This window comes from Lepidochelys kempii, chromosome 3 (assembly GCF_965140265.1).
Source record: "Lepidochelys kempii isolate rLepKem1 chromosome 3, rLepKem1.hap2, whole genome shotgun sequence".
Classification (NCBI taxonomy): Eukaryota; Metazoa; Chordata; order Testudines; family Cheloniidae; genus Lepidochelys; species Lepidochelys kempii.
In genome coordinates this window covers 161970958-161988763 of record NC_133258.1, presented here as the reverse complement: position 1 = coordinate 161988763, position 17806 = coordinate 161970958, and positions in this window count along the sequence as shown.

Here is a 17806-nt window from a genome sequence, read left to right as displayed (position 1 = left end):
AAGCAAAGGGGAAAATAAAGGTTACATATGAATAAAAACTCCACATGCCAGACACAGTTAGAAACATTTCCTGTATTCAGAAAAACAACAACACTCATCAGATTTTACATCTGAAGGTCACTAGCTAAAGGTTTCATGGTTTAGTGTTAATGGCCTGCTTCTTTCAAATAAACACAGAAAGCAGAAGAAATTTTGTACTGTGTTCATGCGAGGTGGAAAAATCATATACAGACATACAAAAGAAATTGAAGTGTGACTGAAGGGATAAACAGTTTAAAAAAGAGAGAGAGAAAAACATCCAAAATATGTTGTGTACAACATTCCTGAAAACAAAACCATCATTTCAAAGGAAAATGATCTGTGTCAGAAATCTGTGTAATGGTAGACAAATGAGTTAGGAATATTGTGTGATGCATGCTATTGACTTACAACATGCCCGTTAGACACTATCTGGTTGTCTGACGTATTATGCAGTATTTATTACTTTCCATTGCCGTGCATTGGAGATGGCCTGAGAAAACTGGGTTTTAGTTGTGCAAAACCTCTTTGGTCAAGTTGTAGATTTACAAACCCCAAAACAGCGGCTGTTCTGATCCCAGTTCAATTTCTTCTGAACAAACCAAAGCCAGAATGCTCCTGAACTGCTGCTCCACCAAGATCCGAAGTGTGTGTGGGGGAGGAGTGGGGTGTTGTTAGCATGTCAGATACAGCTCCTCTGTGCTGGTCCAGGCCCAATGCAAGTTACAGCAGTGGTTTACCAGCTGGCTATGGTTCCCAAAGGGCTACAAGCCAGACAAGAATAGGAGGAGTGCACTGTTCTCTGTCCCTGACATGCCCCCTAAATGAGGTGGGAGGCAGTGGTCACAGGAGCTAGATATACTAGCTTTATGCAGGTGGCCAACTATGGCTATATTCTGTCCCCTTTTACACCACCTGAGTGGCACAAAGGAGCTTGTTGGGGCAGGGCAGGGGGTGGAATCTAGTCCACAAAGTTCAGATCAGGATCTGATCTTCTGTAAAGTACAGAGAGAGAATTTGGCAAAAGCAGAGAGAGACCTGAGCCACAGAAGTTCAGATCCCAATGCAAATTTCCCCAAATGTTGGGAGTGTTTAGCTTACGGTCCATTTCTAGATAAACGACTCCAGTTTTGGCCCATCTCCATTAAAAGTAATCTTTTTTTCTGCCTTGCCCCTCAAAAAAGAAAATCAGTCTAAGTATTCTTGTTGCTATGCCAGCATTAACAAGATGTTAGCTGCTGTTGTTTTGATAACAATGTACTACTTGGCCTCATTTTGGGTCTTTGTGGACTGTCAGGTAAGAACCGCATATCTTTTATGATCACTGAGTGTGTTGCCTTTCACTAACTAGCAAGGAGGGGCTTGATAGAATGACTGCTATGACAGACTTCCATTGACTTCAGTAGGAATTGGATTGGGCTCAGAAAATCATTCTGATCCATTGAAGGAAGATATTTTTTCCTTTTTTAGTTTATATTTTTGTTCAAAAAGGAAGACAGAGGGAAACAAGTGAGGAAAGAGGAGAGGGTTTACTGGAAATATAGCCATCTATAAACTATCTGCTACATATGTCATATTTTACCATATGGCTTATTACTAATTATACAATTTATTGTCCAACATTCGACTATCTCTAAGAAATCAAGCAAAATAAGATAAATTTATCCCTATTGTACCTTCACTGAAATAGACATAAGTTAGACCCTGTATTCCTAAATATATGTACCCCATCATTCATTTGGAACAATATTTCCCAAATTAGCCAGATCATTATAATTATCAGTCAGTACTAGTTAAGTGTGCGATAAGGCCTTTTATACTTTTCCATTTTTTTCAATAGTGATGTTTATAGTCACCAGACTATATATAAATTGTATATGTGATTTACATTCAGTAGTCTTCCATAGACGTTTCAAAGGTTTAGCTGAAGCTTTTAGTTGAAGACAATGAAGATGCACTATTTGTAAATGAGGGAATAGTCTGGCCTATAAAAATCTCTATTGATGTTGATGCAAGAGAAGAAAAGGATTAACATTAACATTATCATTTTAATGTAAATGTTGAAAACTTTATACGGAACCAATAACAATAAAGTGGTACCCCACTATGCCATATTTACAGTCACTTTTCAGAGCAGAACCATACCTTCCAGCACCTATTATGGGTTTTAGTGAATTATCAGAGCAAATACATTCCAAAGGCAAGGGCCCTGTACTGAGAACACCCTGATATTGGTTTTGGACGAAATCAAGAGTACCCCAAGATGGGAAACAGCACAGGAATATTTCTCTCTCTCTCTCTCTCTCTCACACACACACACACACACTCTTTGACTAAAGAGCCCAAGACAACATTTAGACTTTTGTTTAGTTCCAGAAATGTTCTTGAACTTCAGAGACTGATCTTAAAAAGCAATGTATAATATTCCTCTAGAAGAATATGGAAGGAAAAATTCTGTCCTGGGATGAATATGTGGGAAGTTAATGCCTCTGAATCTTTAATATACATTGCCTTTTAATTCACCCAGTCTGACCTTTTTACATAATACGTATTCTGACTTCTCTTTTCTTGCTCTCCATCAATCTTAGCTTATTAATATTTGAGTAAAAAACAATGAGTTGTGTTATATGTAAGTATTAACTTGTAATTTGGATTTTCTTCATAAAAATATTCACAGACTCTCATTTTTTATCAGATCCTTTGGCTTTATAAGCTATTGGCAGTAACCCTTCCGCCAACACACTGCTGGAAATGGGAAAAACAGAAAAAAGTGCAATACTACTGATCAGATAACAGGATCCAGCTGGCTACTTCAAAGTATAGATGGTTTCAGCTATTTCCACCAATAGAGACCACCCTGAAGAATGATAAATCTATCATTTAAACACATTTTTCAAAGGTGTTGTATACCTGCACCTCTCTTTGACATCAACAGGGTATTCAGCAAGCCTGAAAATTAGTCCTATAGGTGTGATATTACCCTGGGCTACAGTAATACAACAGGACAATTTATTATGATTCTTTAGTTTCTACATTTACATTTGCGTGGTGGATTTATGTTCTGTGTGCAGGACACTCGGGGTTTTCTAGATTTTAATTCTTCAATTTACTTGTTCTTCTTAATCTTAATTTTTCTTTCATGACTGAAGAGCAGAAACAGACATAGTGTAGCAAACAAACTGTTGTGCAGATTCTTGAATTTGGGGGGTAGATTAAAATCCCTAAAATATGGGAGTCATGAGGCTTATATGCAATGAGCTGGTGGCTGCAGTCCAATTCCTAGTGCCACTTGTGATGTTTGTTGTAGTAGCAAGGACTCATGTCAACACCACTTGGCACTGGGCTGAGAGCACCGCTTCATTTCATGTGGGCCACAGAAAAACGTCAATTGGTAATAACTCTGGGTGACCCAGGCTGGGTTGGAGCTGGTGACCTAGATGTGAAAAATCTCCTTATCCCTTTTACAGTTTCCTGAACTCTTCTTTATTTGAAGTGTACAGCTGCATCCCTTCTGTCTTGATGTCAGCTGGCATATGCTGTCCAAGAACTTGATCTGGGCAGAGAAAGCAAGACTCTGAATGAGAGAATAGTTACAGCGTGTTTCTGTTCACTCAGACCAGAACAGCAGGCAGCCTGGGAGCTTTTAGACATGCAGTATGTGCTAAAATTCTGTTAGGGATTGGTTTGTTTGTAAGAAGGAGTTAGGAACGTGACAGAAGTTGGATGATATCAGAGGGAGGATAAGCTTACAGAAATTGGAAACGCACCCAAAAATACAATTTCTCTCTCTCTTTGTACAACAGCAAGACTGCCACCCCCAGGCCAGAAGGATGCACATTAGCATCACTTCCCTTCCCTGCAAAAAAATCATTGGTTCTCAAGTATGTCTCCTTTTCAAAAGTTGGAAAGATCCAGGCTACCGTCAAGTTCTTTAACTCACATATATCAGCATGCTCATCTTAACTATTATTACAGAATGACTGTGTGTTACTTATAGCAGGTCATGGATACGCATGGTGCTTCACATAACAAATAGAAATGGAGTTCCTGCTCCAAAGATCCTAAAAAATCCCCCACACTGCAGGGCCTGTACAAGGGCCTTTCCCAACTGCAGTCCTTGGGGTCCTCCTCGTGTGCCCCTCCCGGGTCACATGGGTTCCCAGTGGGGACAGAGATGGGCAAGAAGTCGTCACTATCCTGCAGCCTGGGCAACCCTCCTGTGCTGCTCAGGGAGAAATGTCCAGCGGGGGAAAACTCCCTATGGTACAGACCTTCCCTGAACTCACCTGGCCGATCCACCCCACTTCCTACTTGGGCCAGTGGCTAGATGCCACAAAGCACAAATGGGGAGTTAAGTGTGGGTGAAGGCAATGAGACCCTGCAATTGTTTCAGAGAGTAACACATGCACCTCATGGGATTCTTGATTTTTAAATATGAAATATCATAGATTCAGTGCCACCTTGGAGAAGAGAATTTTGAGAAGGAACATGAAGAAAGAGGGTGGAGGTATAGAAAATGGGGCCCAGAAGGGTCTTCTAGGAACAAAGAACTGCATGAAAGAAGGCACTACAGGGACTCACATAGGCAGTATTTTTATGGCACAAGATGTACATCCTGTTCTTTTAAGACAAAGTTTTCACACAGCAGGAGTGAGAGGTTTTTCCAGATACATAAAGCAGTGAACTAGGGTACACCCTGTGCTGTAAAATTCACCCCGTCAAATAACAGATTGGGTTTTTTTCCCTTTAAAAAAAGTATGGGGTTGGGACTCTCAGAAAATATAATAAATATGTTATATAATATAACACACACACACACACAAAATCCACAGATGGAATGAGAGGGCTGCATGCACCACTTAAACCTTGCCTGGGGCTGCATAAGGTGAAATATGGGTGGAATAGTCACATAGGGTGTCTGCACACCTACTGTATGCCAAGGAAAGGGTCTCCACATTGGCTTTACATAAGTCAAGGTTACAAAGGTCACGGTGGGCTGATGTTAAGCAGGGGAACCAGGGGGGCTCCAAACTGATTCTGACACAGAAGGGCTCTGGTGCCATCAGCTAGAATAGCAGCTACTGGGGACAGCACAACATCCTTGTACCCAAGGCCAGATTAGAAAGGGATGATTTCACCTTTTAGACCCTCTGCAATTTACCTCACAGAGTCTGAATACTTGGGTTTTATGTGGGTGGAGTGATTTCAGTGTTGTGAACACTTTTGATTTTATTGCAGCATGTGACATTGGCTTTGTTTCATAAACTCCAGCTTCTTTTGATTTGAGTACGAGACTCTCATTTAAAGCAAGAAGTAATTTTCTAGTCCTCGTGCACGTGGAGAAAAGCTTGACAGCTAAAGTCTCAAAGAAAGATAAAAATATTACTCAAATGTATTATTTTAAAATCTCATGATTTTAAAGCTAACCTTGTGACACTTGGAGGGGTGGGGGGGCGGACTCATGATTTTTGAATGCTTGAGGTTTGTACCACTATAATTTTCACTGCATATGAAGTAGGTGCCACCAAAGCCCTTGAGCATGTGCTTAACTTTAAGGAGGTGACTAATCCCTATGGTGTGTGTACTTATGCAGGGGAAAATCTACAAGTTCTGTTTTGTTTAGGCACTTCACCATTTTATTTGTGAATAGTTGTTTATCCACCATGTTGGTGACCTTCTTCTTGAGATAACTGGCACCTTTTCCCTCTAAGGCGGGAAAAGAGCAAGGGTCACACATGTCCTGTGTTCTGCCTAGTAGCAGGAGAACATAAAAGACTGCTGCACTGGAGAGAAGGGGCGTCCTTCCTGGTGGCAGCACAGTGTGTGTCCTAGCCAAGACTGCGAGGGATCTACAGGAGATCACAGAAGAAGATCCAAACTCTCTAGTTCCAGTAACCTGTCCCTAATCAAATCCTGTCTTAGCTGTATTCAAGAACCTGTTGTACTCAGTCCATGATGTCCATTGTTGTGGGTCCATTCCTCTGAACCTGGTGTAGTATGCTGTGTACACCTGTACCTTTCCTGTGGTAAACCACCCCGCCCCCTTGTCTTGGGGGTTTGGGACCTTGACTTCATTCTGTTTTTTTAAGCCAATCTGTACCTGAATACCCTTTGTGGTACTGTTTATTTGGGGTCCTATCTGTTACTGTTTAGTCTTTGTTAAATAAATCAATCTGTTTTATAGTCAAGCCTGTCCGTAGGTTCCTTGCCAATGATAGATGCGGGTTGGGGGAACAAGTCTGCTGGGTGGGGCTTTAAGGTGAGGAACCTTTGGCACATCCAGTTAACCACTGGAAAGATATAAGCAGAGATTATTCCTGGTTAACACCTGTATATCTCCAATATCTCCCATGTGCTTAAAGTTAATCTTGAGCTGATGTGTATTGCTAGATCAGAACCTTAGGAAAAATATAGGACAATGAGGAAGGGTTAAAAAACCCCAAACATAAAAATGACCAGCTGGAGGACAGTTATTGGCACTGCATTATATATAGTTCAATCTTTCCCAGTCTTTCAAAGCCTTCCAGAAAAAATAAAGTATTTTGTGACCATTTCTGCTAAGACCTCTAACCCTAAGTGAACAGCATCTTGTGTTAAGGCATTAGTGATCCACGTCTTCCCCCTATGTGGGTCATAGAAGAGTCACGTAGCCTCTCTGTGCCTAAGTATACCCATCTGTAAAATGGGGACATATTTCTTCACTACCTTTGTAAAGCGCGTTGAGAGCAATGGATAAGAAGTGTTGTATATAAGCAGTCAGCATTTGTACTGTTAATTAGCATTTTATACTTTTTAATTTGGGGGATTTTCTTTACTTGCTTTGAAATATTTCAGAGGGTCAAAGTATTTTTCCCTCTGACTAAAGCTGTCTCATTCCATTTGTGTTTTCATTTATTTTATTTTCCCTGCCTGTGATTTGAATGGAGCTGAAATTAACACGACTGTTGTTATGATGAGCAACAACTTCAATGAACTGCATATTGTGCCTTTGTGGTTTCATATTATTGTACATTTGACTTGATGTTAATGTATAGTTCCCAGGGAAAATGTTTGTTAGTCATTTGCAAATACAAATCCAGCCTAAGCATTCAAAACATGGCGTTGGGAAAGCAGTATTGCTAGCCCAAAGCATTCAAAAATAATGAGTCAGGCAACAAAAAATCATGAGATTAGCTTAAAATCATGAAATCTGAAAGATAATACATTTTGCATTGTTCTTTATTTGTCTTCTGGTGTTGGCACAAAGAGTTCACATTTTCAAGCTTTCCTCCATAACCACAAGAGCTAGGAACTTGCTTGTTTTTAAACAAAAGCTGAGATTTTCTGGTACCAATCTGATTTCAGCCTCTGGGGCTTTATGAAAAATATGTTTAGTTGAAACTGCATGGTATTAAGGACCAGCACTGAAACCACTTCTATGATACCAAGACCTCCAAACCAGTTCTGTTAGTGGAGGATGAGCCCCTATCTTCCCCCTATCTGGGGCCCCCTATCCCTCATCCCCCCCTTACAGTGGTAAGTGGCACCCCAAAATAGACTTCTGGCATGCCCACTGCAGTACTTTGGGTAGGTCAAAACTTTTCCATCAAAACTGTCGTTTGACAGAAAATTAGAGTTTCAACTAAACAATCTTTTTGTGAAAAGTGTCTGCTTTCTGTGGAAAATTTCAAATTTTCATCAAAAAACTGAATACCCAAAAACCCATCTAGCTTTCAAATTTTGGTAGAAAAATAAAAAAAAGATTGATTTGTAGTTGTAGTTTGGGAGCCTCATGCCTCATTCTCATTGGTGAGCCAGGCTCCCCAGCCAGACTTCATCTCCCATAATGCACCACAGCTATGATGCGCCACAGCTATGATGCACCACAATGGCTCAGCAGAGAGGATACCCACAGGGTGTCATGGGAGACGTAATCTGGCCAGGAAGCCCAATCCAAAGAGGAGAACAGGGGCAAGAGGTAACCAACCTAAACTCCCGTGAGGCATTGCAGTTACATTTCCTAATTAAAATTTTTGGTTTTCAGCCAAAAATATCTGGTTTTCATCAAAAGATGACATTTTCTGAGGAAAATTTTGACAAAAATGATTTTTCTTTGGTCAATGTTCTGTGAGAGAAAAACTCATTTTTGGACCATCTCTAATCTGGGGCCTGATACAAAGCACACTGAAGACAAGGGAAAGTCTACCCCTAGGCTTTGGATCAGGACTTAACTGTATGAATGCATCTCATGCTGCTCTCTACATTCTCTCTCAGTTTCAGGTATCATAGAATATCAGGGTTGGAAGGGACCTCAGGAGGTAAACATGGTTATATCTATATTATATATATATATATATATATATATATATATATATATATATATAATCACCCTTTCATTAATATAATTATCTCCTTATAAAATATAAACATGTACCACTGAAATTCAAAAGTAGATACTTAAGCACTGTAAGAAGTTTGGATTTTTCAAAATAAAGGGTTCTTGCATCTTAAACTAGTGGTTATGGTTATGGAGGGGAAAGCAGGTGGGAATTGATGACTCTAGGACTGGCTTCACTCGGGGTATTGAAATAAGAGCTGCATGACAAGGCCTTTATAACATGTTCCTTCTCCTCAGTGTTGTTCCAGTCTCAAAAAGCGTTCTTCATTCTTTTTATTATCAATTATTTTCAACACACAACATCCTAATCTAATTCCAATCTTCTCTAGAGATTATTTGATTAAAATATTATGAGGGTCATAATACGTACATTTTGCTGTCTTTTTTCTAAGTCATATCTTACGACTTATGCTAGAAAAGCTTAGCAACATTTGGCATCTAACTACTTTTTAACATAACACTTATCCATGCTTCTGTTCACACTGTAAAAGGTGATGTTTGAATGGCTGAAGCATCTGGATTACATTATGGAAAAGTATAGCACTCAAAATGGATTTTTATATATATAAAAATATAATTATATATTTGGGTGGAATTCCGGCAGCTGCCTGAACTGCCCTTAGGCCTAGCTTTTTCAAAGAAGTTTGGTACCAGATTTAGTCAAAAACAAAAAAAAAAAATGGTCCAAAAAAATCTTGGAATTTCTTTTGGAAGAACATTAAAAAAAATAGTAAAACAACACAAACATTTCTGCCTTCAGATTTTTAATAAATGTTATTGCAGTAAGTAATAAAACTCCAAAAAGTCTTTTCCTTGTGTGGTCAAGCGCTGTTTCCACTTTCTTGTCTGTTTATATAACATTGGTTTTACAATACTCCAGTTTACAAATCAAATGGTTTCTCTTAGTGATAGCGTGTTTTTATTCCATTTGGCCCATTTAAAATAGTCCAAACCTCTGTGGTTTTGTCATTAAAAATCTGATTGGCAGAGATATACTGCATCTTTATGTTTTCCAGCTGGGCAGCTACCAGTTACACATACTCATTATTATCTATATGATCATGTAGTATTCATAACAACTGTGGATGATAATTTCATGTAGCCCCTAGAGTCAATGTTCATTGATCTATAGTAGAAATTGTCCAGAAACCCTTGGAACTGGATATCCCTGAGTTTTGAGAACATTTAGATTCAGATACAAGAGTCAAGACTTGCCCTTTTCTCTATAATAGAACTAAAAGCCTAGCCAAGATTTCTAAAGGTGACTAGTGCTTCCCAGTGCCTTAGTTGTACAAGCCCACCTGGGACCCTGGGTATATACTCAAGCGGTTGGCTAGCCCATGCTACCACCTATGGCTGCTGCTGTCTAAATCAAAGCTGACTCAGGTATGTCTACATCTGCTGCAGTTACACTGCTTTTTTTAGTGTAGACATGCTCTTACACTGTTTTTACCAGAGTATAATTCCATTAGCTTCACTGGAGTTATACTGGTGTGAGAGCAGAATCAGACTTCAAAAACACCACTAGTCCATATTGTGGATGTGCAGAATTCCAAGCTTTAAATCAAAGCTTTTTCATTTGAGAAAAAGATGAAGTAAAAATCGACAAAGCCATCTTTTCTCCCCTTGCTGGACTTGCAAATGGCCACACAAAGAATATTCACTCCTGGACTGAGATTTTACATGCCAGGTGATAAACCACCAAAACATGTAACAGAAGGTGATCAGTCCCTAAACTATAGCAGTGCTTGTGGGTAGCACTATTGCACTAGGCTAATGCAATGCAAAGCTTCCACTGAGATGATCAAATTCCTGGTGTCTGACAGAGCTGGAAAAGTTTATGAAGGATACCAGAACTTTTCTATTTAGTCACTTCCTTAATATTCATATTGTGACCCTTCAATATATGAAAACCATGACTGAGCAATCTGTGAAGCACAGAAATATTAAAAGACCTAGATTTGGCGCTATTACTAATTTTTAACTCTTTTTCTTATGGTAGGAAGAAAGAAGGTTGTTGCATGTAGAAGAAGGGGGGAAAAGCATATTACAACAATATTAAGGGCAACATTCTGGCATGTCTTGTGCTGCAGGAAAACAGGAAAGGAAGCTTCTTCCCTTCCAGTGCCCCCAGGCTCAAGTTCTGCAAGCGCTTTAAAGTCCAACATATGCTTAAGTACCTTGCTGAATCAGTGTCCCGTGCAGAAGCAGGGTAGGATGCACAAAGTGAGCACCAGGTTTAAGGACCTTCTTGCTCACTCACTATTGCTCCACTCCATCCTGACTGCAGCCCACCTCACATTTGCAAGAGCAAAATTATGAGGAATTTAGTTGGATAATGATTAGCTAAAATCCTTAAAGTATCATCATTTTGCTTCCAGTTCAAATGTATTATTATACTTTAGGTCAATATACCGTAGTTGGTGTTCTCAACTCAGAAAAATGTACAAGACATTTCTGATGGCGTTCTTGGCAATTCATTTGATTACATTCCCTGATATTCAACAGATGTCTGCAGCCCACATAGCAAACAGATCCATCCAGTCAGTAGTTCACCATAATGTTTGATATGACGGAGCCATATATAATATTTAATAAAAATGAGCTATTATGCATCCAGTACTCCCACAGCTCAGTGCTGTACAAAACTTGTCTCTTTGGGGCAGCTTATAGCACAGAACCAAGTCAATTTGTATTCCTCATCAGTTTTCATCTAAATGTTTGGCATTTCAATTTCAGGGACCTTCAGAATTTATGGAAAGTGAAATGATTTGGAGTATCATTGCTGTTTGCAGATAGTTTAATCACCCTGTAAGAACAGCCCTGACCACAAGTGGAATTTTTATTCTTATCTTTCATGTGAGATGTAAAACGGAGGTCCTGGCTAGAACTGGGCAAGCAGTGAGAAATACTATCCACAAACATTTCAGTGCCTTCTAAACAGGTTTTTCACTTGAGCTACATGTGCAGCCCTTGTTGCGGTTGACACTTAAGCTAGGCCAGGAAAGATGTTGAGGCTTGCCTAGGAGCAAGACTCCCATGACTCTTCATAGTTAAGATGAGAGAGAGCGGAATTTTACCATTTACCCTTCGCATCCTTTGAAAATTGTTGTAGGAGATATCTTACCAAAGCACTGACTGCAAGCTAGGAAAGGAATTGCAATGGAACAGGGAACTTTATAAATAGCCTAAGATAAGACATGTGTACCAAAAAGAGGAAATAGATAAGACCAGAATAATACATAGCAAGGGTAACAATGGTAATAATTGCCCCTAAAACACAGAAGAAGTAAGACCATCTGCAGACTGGATACAAGCTGTCAGAAAACTACAGAGAAGGTCTTTCGTAGCTGTTGGTAACTATATGCCTCTGTGCAGGGAGAGGAACCATGCAAATCCGCAGGCATACAGTGCCCACAACTTCCATGGAAAGCCCCAGCATCCGGCTGCATCCCCACATCCTCTCCCCTCCCAGCCTGAAGTGTGAGCACTCTGGTAGGGGTTCCCCCATTAGGTGGGGGTGCTGGGGCCCCAACTTGTAACCTCCTGTGTGGGCAGGGGGTCCCTGGGGTGCAGGCAGGTTTGCAGGGCTTCAGCCACAGAAGTAAGTGCCAGGATGTGCTGAGGGCTGGCTGCAGCCGGGTTTGCAGGGATACAGCCAGGGAAGATTTGTCCTCGCGCTGCCTTCCCTGGACGCACCCCCACAAACCTGCCAGCAGCGGGGGCCTTTCTTCCCCCCAATTTTTTTCTCACTATGCAGCATGCTGTTGCCAATATCTGAATCCCATTAACATTAAAGTCAATGGGAAAGGACTGATTCCCAGCAAAATGTTGCTATTAACGGGAATATCAGGATTGCTATTAAGCAGAATCGACTCTATGTGCCTAGTAGAGCTATGCAGACAACGGTACTTCTGTTTCACAGAAGATTTCAGTACTTCAGAATTTCTTTGTTCTGATTTGGAACAAACCCCCAGATTCTCAAAATTCTCTGTGGAAGGGACTACAGCCCTGCTGCTGGAACAGTCCACCTCGCGGGCTGCCCTGGAGCCATAAACCCAGGAAGCCCTAGGGTCCGAGGTCAGGTGCAGTCCACATGGCACCTGTCCCAGAGCCATGGATCTTGGTATTCCGGAGAGTCCGCCTTTCATACTGCCTGGTGGGCTGAAGGGAAGCTGCAAACTTGGAAGCCCTGAGATCCCCACTCTGTGGCAGCCCACAAGGTGAAGTATGGAGGAGCCAAGGAGCTTATGAAGTTGGGAGCTGGTGCTCCCAGGACTTCCAGGCTCTCAGCTCCCTGTCAGCCCACTAAGTGGGCTGCCAAAGAGGATGAAGCCTGGAAGCTTGGGCTCCCAAGTAGTCCACCAGACAGGCTAATGAGAAGCCAGTCGTGCAAGGAACTCAGGCAGTGTTCCTGAGTTCTGTCACAACTTCATCAAGATCAAACCATCTCTGCAAAATGTTTCAATTTCAATGAATCAGCACTCTCCAATGGAACAATGTCCCGTTGTAAAATTTCTCACAAGCTCTATTTGTTAGGCCTTGCATGTGGTATACAGTTAGTAAACATGGCTATCTGGACCCCACTATCCCCATGAGATTTCTTCATATTAGTTTTGTTGTGTAAAGAGCGAAAGACAACACAGGTCTTCAGCCAATATTTGTTTAATTGGGACTCAACATTCTGTTTTTAAACAAGTGAAATTCATTTTGGGAGGAAATGGAAGTCATCTGTAGGGCCAAGTCATGGAATCAGGCAACAGAAACACCACCATGTGACTTAGGTACCCAATCAAATAGCTCAGGTATTGAATCACAAATACAAAATACTTAAGTGATACTCTCAGCAAACAGTTTGTGAAAAACCCAAAAAGAGGATATTGTTGGCATAAAAAAATTAAAACAAATTTTAAAAATATAGAATTATGAATGCTGCATAAATTAATAAAAACTGCAGTCCATTAACAGACAATTCATGAATATGAAAACAAACATTGTTTCTTGGAGCTGATTGATAAGATCAACCAAATAGGTATGGAGCTAACTGTAAAAGAAAATTCCATCCCTGAGCAGATTGTTCTATCTGCCTAAGTTTGGCCCTATCACACATGCTGAAGTTCAAAACGCCCTGAAAAATACTACAGCCAGAGTTTGTGAAATAGATCCATTACCCTCCAAACTGGTAAACACAAGTTAAGAACAACAAAGTCCACTTCTTATGGACATAGTTAATACCTTGCTCTGAGAAGCTCCCTACCTACCTCGCTCCCTGAAAAATGCAAAAGTTTTCCCAATTCTCAAGAAGCTAACACTCGACCCTGAAGATATCTCCAAGTACCATCCTGACTTTAACTTCACATTCTTGGGCAAAATAACCAAGAGAGCAGTAACCACCAACCTTAAACAGGTGACATCAGCCAGCATCCTGGATGCCTCACAATCAGGGTTCAGATGAGGGCATAGCCCAGAGATAGCTCTAGTGGCACTAGAAGACACTGTCCTCATGGCCATGGAGACAGGAAAGCTCACCATGCTCTGATTGTTAGACCTCTCTATAGCCTTTGACACAATGAACCACTAGATACTACTAACACACCTACATGATATAGCAGGAGTAGATGACCCAACTCTACACTGGCTCCAATCATTCCTCTCAAGCAGAATTCAAAGAGTGATGATGGGCAACTGCTTCTCTTCTCCAAAGGTCTTTATCTGATTTTTAAGCCAAATTCCAGTTAGTGCATTCACATCCTGACTACCTAAAATGTACCAGTCACTTTGATGTTTTCCCCCCATTTCCTGTCCTAAACAGTTGTTTCATATCTGAGATTCAGTAGCAGGTGGAATTACTGATGATTCTCAGATAATAATGGTATGGTAACTGTTAGCAAAAGGTACTTTTTAATGGCAACCTCGGTGTTGTTAGCTGCTTATTTGACTGTTTTTTATGACATACACTTGAATTGTGTGTGTCATAAGCTGGTGCACTTAGAGACACAGAACCACTGAAGAATTTTTTAAAGCAAGCCGACTTTGAAAATATATCATAAAAAAAAATCAAGAAAGACTTAGAAGTCTCATGATTTCAATATGGCAGAATCCATGCCAATAGACTCCAAATTTTCTGTCAGCAAAATAATTCAAGAGCTCACCAAATATCTTTCTAAACTTTCAGAAGTCAAAGATGAAAAATATTATAATATTCTTAAGGAACTTTGGTGACATTTTTCTGAGCATACCTTAGAGTTTTCATTCGTTGAGTAGAAGACACACTGGAAAACATACTCCAAGACTTATTGGTTAGTCTCTAAGGTGCCACAAGTACTCCTTTTCTTTTTGCGAATACAGACTAACACGGCTGTTACTCTGAATCCAAGACTTGAGGAGACAGACTAATACAACTACAGTACAGTGCAGTAAACAGATGAAGGAGAAAACATATCCATATTTGTAAATTTCAGAGAGATGTTCACACAGATCTACCAGCTATCTAAAATTGTAATGCTCATCTTTATTTATCATGCATAATTTCTTACTAGAGTCTGTCCTATTGTGTGGTAGTTGTTGGCAATTGTTAGCTTTTTATTGGTGACCACATTAGGTGACCACATTGGTGACCACATTAGGTGTGTACCTGTGTATGTCTGTGATGTTACGTGGCAGAGCCCTTAAGTTTAGCTAACTGTTCTAAAGAAAACTAGTATTTTCTGAATCATTGTTTAATGCAGAGTTGATCCAAAAAATCAGAATTTGCACTGAATTTTTTCTTAAAGATTTGTCTTTTATTGAAAAATTTCAAAATTCAATTATTTTTGTCTCTAGTAGCTCTAGTATAAATAAAACTTATTTCATTTGAACTTTATTTCTATCAGCCAATACCGTCAAATACAATTCTGATGCTGAACAAGATCAACAGACTTAAGAACTCTTAGGATACATCAGCTTTATAAAGGGGCTTTATTGTAGGACTTTGAATTTATTCAAACTACATGCTAATAACTACCGCCATCCTTTTGACCAGCTCTTCTAGTCCCCTCCATTTCAGTACGTTGGCAGAAGCTGAGTGGCAGAAAAAACAGGCTAGAATTTATTCTTGCTGTTACTCTATTTTCTGTTTACTCTATTGGCGAATTATTTCAGAATGAACAATTGAAGAGATTCATATTTCTCCAATTTTGAGGGCTTAAGACGTAGATGTGTCATGTGCAGGGCCTCTGCACACAATGAATTTCAATCTACTAAGAATTAATCTCTAGGATGAGTATATTTGACATGTATGGAAGTCCATTATAATTTAAATGCAGCTTTGTCTTTTCTTTGGCATCCTATGTATCTGGTACCACGGACTAATTCTGAATCAGCACAGAGTCAGGATTTCAGTTTTCCTTTCTCTGTGAAAGAAGGTACTCCTAGCCCACTACTTTTTATCAGCATTCACATACAGCCTGATCCAAAGCACACTGAAACCCAAGAAAAGAGACTGTCACTGACTTCAAAGGCTTTGGATGAGGTCCACACTGTTGGGATATTTGATTTTGGTATGCATTTGTGTTGGAAGGCAAGCATAATTCATTTGAGCATATAGAATCATAGAAATGTAGGGTTGGAAGGGACCTTGAAAAGTCATCATGTCCAGTCCCACAAGCTGTGGCAGGACCAAATAAAACTATCCCTGAGAGGTGTTTGTCCAACTGGTTTTTAAAAGCTTCCAGTGATGGGAACTCCACAACTCCCTTGGAAGCCTATTCCAGAGTTTTTCCTAATATCTAACTAAGTCTCCCTTGCTGCAGATTAAGCCCAGATTAATATCTGTTGCTATTTATTCAAATTGAAATTTGTCTATATAAAAGAACCAGTTTGCATGAAACATACCGAGCCATCTTAAAATGTATAGAAGTCAAAAGTCATAGACACGTTGCTTTATGAGTCTAGGTATTACACGTGGGTACTGAATTTGATGTCATGGAATGTTTCTACAGTCATCGGGGGAAAGAAAGTAATCATCTCCAGTACATTCTTTATCGGTATTTTGGCTTCAGCTATAGTAGCAGGGGACAGTAATGGAACACTAACTACAGTTTCCTCTCTCCAGTCATTATAAAAAGTCTAATCTTGTAACCAGAACACTTTTATGGCCTGACCGTCACATAAACAACAATACACAGAGGCATTTGGTTCTTGACATTCACAGCTTGAGACAGGCAGCTTTTCCTCAGTTCTGTTTGCTATTGAAGATGACTGGTACATCCTGTGGGTAATATAATATTGCATTTGTATAAACTTATTGAACACAGATATTTTATGGATTACATTTAGCACTTTTTGCCAGTCTTTGTCTTTGATATTTATACCACCCCCACCCCTTCAAAAAAAATTTCTCTGCTCTAAACATGTTTGGCTACTTGTTTTTCTTGGGAATCACACTTAGAATATTGTGAACGGTCAAGACCAAATGTTTGATGAGTGTAGTCATTACCAACTCTGGTTCGCTATTAGCATTTCCAAAGCTTAAAATACATAGGCATATTAATCAAACGTCTTAACTGAAAGTACATAAGGAATTATGTGTTAATGAAACCCTATTTCACTCCAATTTTTTTCAGTGTACCAAACCTCTATGAAGCTATATGTAGGACTTTTGTTGCCCAATCTTTGTACTGCCCATTTTCATTCCTGGTTGTAAGCGTGACAGGATCAATCCAATTTGACCCCCCATAGCAAGTAAGGACTTTTCAAATGCAATGTCAATTTTAAAATGTAGTGATGTGGATCAGGTTAGAGAGGGTGAATCTTTGTGCCCTATTTATTTATAGTGAACTATAATACTAGGCTTTGGGCCTGATCCTGTGCTCACTGACGTCAATAGCAAAGCCTCATAGATGTGTAGATGTTGTGTGAAGGGTCACCACATATATCACAATGGACAGATTAAATACTGATAATAAGAAGATTCCAGAAATAGTATCCAAGATCCTAGCTGCCTATATTCAGTTCAGATAGAAGTCTCACATTACTACTTATGTTGTAGAGAAAGTTTGGGAACTGGTGAGAAAGAGGACAAGATGTTGTAAACTCATCAGGCCAGAGACCATGGGCCTGAACCTGCACTGTTGTCACTGATTTCAGTGGGAACAGGACTGAGTCACACTGACTCCTACATCTACCTGTGTGGTTATACAGCACCTAGGGCTTAATCTTGCACCACTGAAATCAATGTGAATTTTTTCATTGACTTGAATGGGAGCAGGATGAGGTGCATTGAGGCCAAGATCCTGATTTGAATCTCTAGTGCTATCACAATAGAAATAATAAATATTGATAATAAGGAGCAAAGGGATAGGGGTCTATGAACATCAAAGAGGCAAACTGGTCTCCCCAAGATAATTACACCTCCCAGAGCAAGACTTCTTG